At 58.3% G+C, this 6,000-nt stretch overlaps 1 pseudogene; it reads left to right on the top strand.

Moving 5' to 3' along the window:
* The first annotated feature begins 568 nt into the window (after positions 1 to 568).
* Positions 569 to 4,334, top strand: LOC142435740 (bifunctional peptidase and (3S)-lysyl hydroxylase JMJD7-like; annotated as a pseudogene).
* Positions 4,335 to 6,000: the final 1,666 nt, after the last annotated feature.

Below are 6,000 nucleotides of genomic sequence, written 5' to 3'. Positions count from 1 at the left end.
ACCTGTCACTGGAGTCGTAGAACTGCCCCGTATTGTGTCTGAGGAAACAGATTGGCCACCACGTCTCTCTCCCGAGGGGCACCTGGTGGACTGAGATCATACCCTCCTGGTTAGCAGCCACGTGCTTATGGACAGTGCCACCACCAGGGCCCGTAGATAGTGTGCTTGACGGTGCAGGTGGTCAAGTGGACATGCACGCAGGAATGGAACGAGGAGTTTTTCAGAGCCCCGGGGTGGTGTCCATGGTTAAGCATTTGTCTTACTAATGGGAAGGTTGGTGCACTTTGCCTACTCCTAAAGGACCCCAATGAAATGCAATCCTTTTCAGAAAAGTCAGGGCCACAAACTGTGGAGCAAAGGTCCACTCTGACATCCCGGGTCACCAGGAACCAGAATCGACTCGAGGGCAACTGTTGTTTGTTTACTAGAAATGGTTGTGGGCTGGGGCTGGGAGGGGGTGGGCGGTGGGTGGTGTGGTTCACAAGTTCCTAAAGAAGAAGGATAGCCAGCTGGGGGAAGGAAGGCTCTTGGGGTGACTTGTGAGTGGAGGGGCCCCAAAGGAGGTGGCATGGGAGAGGGAGAAGGTGAGGGCGAGGGAGGTTGGGAGTGTTTGTAGGTAGACTCGGTGAGACGAGGAGCCAGCCAGGAGCACAACAGGGAGTCAGTGATGTTTATGAAGGGCAGCAAGAGAAAGCCACCCAGGCAGCACACAGCACGGTACCATCATGGAAGACCCAGGGCGTTCAGCTTATAGGCATATCTCCCCGATGAGGCTGTCAGCATCTTGAAAGGACCCATTCACACTGGCCAAGCCAAGTGCTGAGCACATTCCAAAATATTCAGTGAATATTCGCAGTTGGAAGGCATTCTTCCTTCATCTTGCTGCCCCCAGCAACGGGGAGCTCCCTGCGTGGTGCCTGAGGCTGCTTTTCTATACTTCGCTAGAGGTCTGCCACCGCAGCTAGGGAAGCTAACCAAGGGTCTGGCCCCAGGGAGGACTGGGGTTTGGGCCAAGCAGGAGTCCCGCTGTGTTAGCCCCAGTTGACCAGAAAAACAAATTCATAGACACTTATATGTGTTTTAAAAGAGAACTTTATATCAAAGAAAAAATGTACATTAAGAAAACATCCCAGCCCAGTCCAGATCAAGTCCTTAAGTCTGATATTAGCCCATATGTCCGACACCAGTCTATAAATCCCTCTTCCTACTCATGAAACACAAGCAATGATGCTGATGCAGGAAGATCACAGGCCAGTGGGTGGAAAGCCTTGTGGACCCAGTGGTGGTGGAGGCATCCCAGCGCTAGCAGGGGTCTCCAAGTGAGCCCTGCGGCTCCAGGGCTCTAGTGTAACTCTGTGTGTCTTGTCAGCAGGAATGTCTCACAGGAAGGGAGCTATTGATTACCGAGGGCACCTACAAATGAGGTCATCAAGCTGCAACCTGAATGACAGCTTAGACTCCACCCCTCCACAAGTTGACACCAGAGTATGTTGCTCACGTGCTCTTGGGCTGTGTGGCCCCTCCTGGAGTAGGCGTGCGGCAGCCTCATCCTTGAAAATCCCCTTCTATTTCTGGTGGTCCAGAGTCTCTTGGTCCCTCCCCAGTGAGCACTGCCCAGTGATACCCTGTGGCCTGCCCAGAGAGGGCATCTCATCCGTAAGTGGCTGGGTGCTGTTTATGTCAACATCTACCTCCCACCCCACTTAAGAGCTTGGCGTGCCTCCAACCGTGCCCTACCTGGATGAGGCCCCGATGCCACTGCACTTCTACCGGGACTGGGTCTGCCCCAGCAGGCCCTGCATCATGCGCAATGCCCTGCAGAAATGGTCACTCCCCTATCTGAGGTGGGTGCAGCCCTGGGCTGGGCTAGGGTGATGGGCGAGCTGTCTTGTGGCATGTGGGCATGCTCTTAGAGTCCCTTCTCCTGGGGCCACGGTGGGCGCCACGGAGGTGAGCGTAGCGGTGACCCCAGATGGCTATGCTGATTCCGTGCGCGGAGACCAGTTCGTGATGCCAGCCGAGCGCCTGCTGCCCCTGTGAGGTGTGTTGGATGTCTTGGAGGGCAGGGCCCGGCACCCTGGTGTGCTCTACGTGCATAAGCAGTGCTCTAACCTGCTTACTGAGCTGCCCCAGCTGCTGGCCGACTTGGAGCCCCACATGCCCTGGGCCTCCGAGGCTCTGGGTGAGAGGGGGCGACTGGGGCAGAGGGCAGTCGTTGAGAATACACAGCAGAAGCACACACCAAGCTTCTACACTGACAGCTCGGTGACATTGATTGTCTTGGCCCACACCCACCACCCCATGGCCAGGGTCAGGCCCTGCCGTCCTGGAAGCCTTGACTGTTGACCGACTGCAAAGGATTAGTGCTCTAACTTTTGCCTTTGGGGGCTGGGCCCACTCCCCAAGCCCTCCAAACCATGGCCTCTTTGCCACTTTTCCCTGGGATGCCCCTCGCTCGCACGCAGCACCCCTGCCCACATCCTGTTGGGTGTTATCCCAGACCCAACCTGCAGGGGACAACCGCTCCTAACTCTCCTCCTCTGTCCTGCAGGGAAGATCCCAGACGCGGTGAACTTCTGTCTGGGGGAGGCGGCCGCAGTGACGTCCTGTAGGTGTCTCTGGGATGCAGGGACAGGGAGGAGCCAGGATGGGGCCAAGGGTGGGAGGCTGGCCTGGAGGGTCGCTCTACCATTCTACGAACAGAGGAGGAGCGGCGTGGCAGCGTGGTGGGTGGGATGACTTTGGTGTGGGGGCGCACTAGACATCTGTCAGAGGGCACGTTGGCCCCGGAGGTGAACTTGGGAGAACCCTATGCGTGGATATTTACCTCTTTGGAGAGATGACCCGCATGGGGCGTGTGGTGTGTGCCAAGTCCCTGGTGGCTGGGATCTGGAATGCCCTCCACCCCAGCCCCTCCTGGGCATCTCCTGGAGTCTGGTTTGACTATGTCGTTGAGAATACACAGAGCAAAAGCACACACCAAGCTTCTACGCTGACAGCTCAGTGACATTGATTCAGTCCCTCTAGTTGGTTCAAACGTTCTCACCCTCCCTTCCTGAATTCTTCTCCCTGAGGGAAATGAGGGGGCTTCAGAAACTGTGTAGAAAATAATGGAATTCCCCCTCCCCCCTTATATATTCATTGTCTTCCAGGATCCTGGCTGTTCTTTGAAGAGGCTGTTTTCAGTCTGAGCCCGGATGGAGTTTAAAAGAGCACCATGCTCATGGCAGAGGGATGGAGATCCTTTACTGGCTAAGTTGAACTAGTACTGGGCGTAAAGGAGACATCAGGGGACACATTGAATGGAAGGTTGAAATCTTTATTCGCAGGACTTTCTCGTTTTTACACCCCTGGCTGTCTTGAGGCGCAAGGCTCTGGGTGGGCAGGTTCTGCCTCTCATGTGCCCTGCTCCGCCAAATCTACCAAGGACCTTCTTTGTGTTGGCAGTGCACAAGGACCACTACGAAAACCTCTACTGTGTCCTCTCTGGAGAGAAACATTTCCTGTTACACCCGCCCAGCGACCGACCCTTCATCCCCTATGGTAGGGCTGAGGCCTGCCTTATGCATGGGCCCCAAACAAGAGGAAGGGTAGCGAGGATTCCCTGCCTGTGTCCCTGGGGCCAGGCAGCCAACAGGAGAGGCTGGGAGGAGGTGTGATGGGCTGGGAGCACTCTTTGCTGAGCTCCCCCTTTTTCTCTGGCATCAGAGCTGTACACCCCAGCAACCTACCGACTCACTGAGGCGGGCACCTTTGAGGTGGTGGATGAAGAGGCCATGGAGAAGGTGTCCATCTTGGCCCTGGGCCTCAGGGAGGGGCGAGCTCATCCATCTCCGAGGAGCAAGCGGGCCCCAAAGGTCTTGGGAAGGTGGCCCCTTCCTCCGTAAGGTCCCGCCTTCTGGGGCTGGCTTCCCAGGGCGGATGGAGTGGGACCTTTGGCCCTTACCGTTGGCAAGGCCAAAGGCCGAGTTCCCCGGTCCTGCTCCGTCCCCAGGTGCCCTGGCTTCCACTGGATCCCCTGACACCAGATCTGTCCCGGTACCCACAGTACCGTGGGGCTCAGGCCCTCCGGTGCACCATGCAGGCCGGCGAGATGCTCTACCTGCCGGCCTTGTGGTTCCACCATGTGAAGTAGTCCCAGGGCTGCATTGCTGGTGAGGAGCTGCTGGCCTCGGCCAGCGGGTGGGCAGGGGAGGCTCTGGGTCAGAGCTGGGCCACCCACTCCTGTGCTTGCTCTCCCCACAGTGAACTTCTGGTACGACATGGAGTATGACCTCAAGTACAGTTACTTCCAACTGCTCGACACCCTCACCAAGGCCTCAGGCCTGGACTAGTGGAGCCCCCAGGGAACGTGCCCCCCCACAGCTCAGGGGGCACTCTGGCTCCTCCCCAGATGGGCCCCCACAGAGACACCCTGCAATCTGTCTGACCCAGAACCCCGTTTGGGTTGGGACCGACCCTGGAGACTATCGTGGGTGATAGGAGGAGGACCAGGAAGTGCCAGGCAGGTGTCTAGGTCAGGGTTCCCAGAAAGCTGCCACGCAGGTGAAGCAGCCCCGTGGGTGGAGGCCAGATGCAGCGTCCTCCCTCCTCTGTAAAGCTGTGAAGTGGATATAATGATGGTCCCTACCTTTCTGGCTGCCCTGGGGCCTGGAGAGGGTTTCTGTAAGGGCCCGCTCGCTTGCTCGAAGGACATGCTCAATAAAGCCGGGGAGGCTCCATGTGGTACCTGCTCCTTGTGGCTTTCTGTGTCTCCAGGAGGGCGGGGAGGGTTCAGATGGAAACGTCAGAGAGAGGAGCTAGCTCCCTGTCTGTCCAGGGACCACAGCATGTACTCCGGTCTGGCCGGCAGGCCAACCCTGTTTTAAATCTCTGCCAGGGCTCATTGACTGGGACTCTGGTTTACTTTGCGATGGGGTTGGTTGCCTGGGGACGAGCCTGTGTCTCCTAACCAGCACAGGGACCAGGGGACAGAAACTGCCCCACCCCCACCCCTGGGCTGCTCCTCTGCAGAAGGAACTGGCTTTCTCATGCTGCCCCCACAAAAGTGGAGATGAGCCCCCTTCCCCTGGGTGCCCACCAGGAGCTCCAGTCCTGGCCATCTCTGGGGACCCAGGTGGCCCAGGCCCTGGCTTTGAAGAGCTGTTTTTAGTAACAGCCACTCCCCTGCTGTGATGATAGGCTCCGGATACACACCTCCTCCGGGTCTGCTTCAGTGGAGACTGGGCATTCCTGTCCTACTGGTACCTGGATGTTTCTACAAGCCTTGTTGGTGGGGACTCTGCCCTTGCCCTACCTCTGGCGGCTGCCCAGACCTGTGGCCCCTCCAAGCCATGCCTTCCTTTCCTGCTCACACGGGTGGTTGGTGAGCTGTCCTGGAAGCAGGACCCGGCTGGGCAGGCCCAGGTGGTGTCTGCTGGGGGCAGTGGGTTTTCCAGGAACCCAGCAGGGGTGGGGGACCTTGAGCCCATGGGAGGGTGTCAGAAGCCCCAGTATAGGCTGAGGTGCCTCATTTCTTGGGCAGGGTGTGGGGCTTGGGCGGAGCGGAAGATACAGGTGGGAGGGGCTAGGGAGGCCAGTTGGGACATACTTGGATTTTGGCTTAAAACCCCACAGTCCTCGGCCCAGTGGTTACTGCTGCCTTTGCTCGGCCCGCCTGGGACCCCCAGCCTCATGGCTCTGGTAAGACTGGCATGGCACTGGAGCCCACTCTGACCCTTGCTCCCCACCTGAGTCCTGGCTAATGCTTTCTCTGGAGGGCTGTGGCCGCGGTGGTCTTCGGTTGTAGGGGGCGTGTTTGCCAGCTTTGGGTAGGGGCATGGCAGGGCTGGGGATCCACAGAGCTTCTAGGCAGGGAGAGGCTCCTGGCTGCTCCCCTGCTCCCTCTGAGTCAGTTGCCTGGGCTGTCGGGGCCTGAGACTGATGAGATGGGTGACTTTCCCGGGTTCTTCCTCTGCCAGGAACCCCTGGGCGCAGGCAGCTGGGACTTCCAACGGCAGC

This window comes from Tenrec ecaudatus (assembly GCF_050624435.1).
Source record: "Tenrec ecaudatus isolate mTenEca1 chromosome 1 unlocalized genomic scaffold, mTenEca1.hap1 SUPER_1_unloc_13, whole genome shotgun sequence".
NCBI lineage: Eukaryota > Metazoa > Chordata > Mammalia > Afrosoricida > Tenrecidae > Tenrec > Tenrec ecaudatus.
Note: the sequence above shows the minus strand (reverse complement) of the source record. Positions and strands in the feature narration are given on the sequence as shown.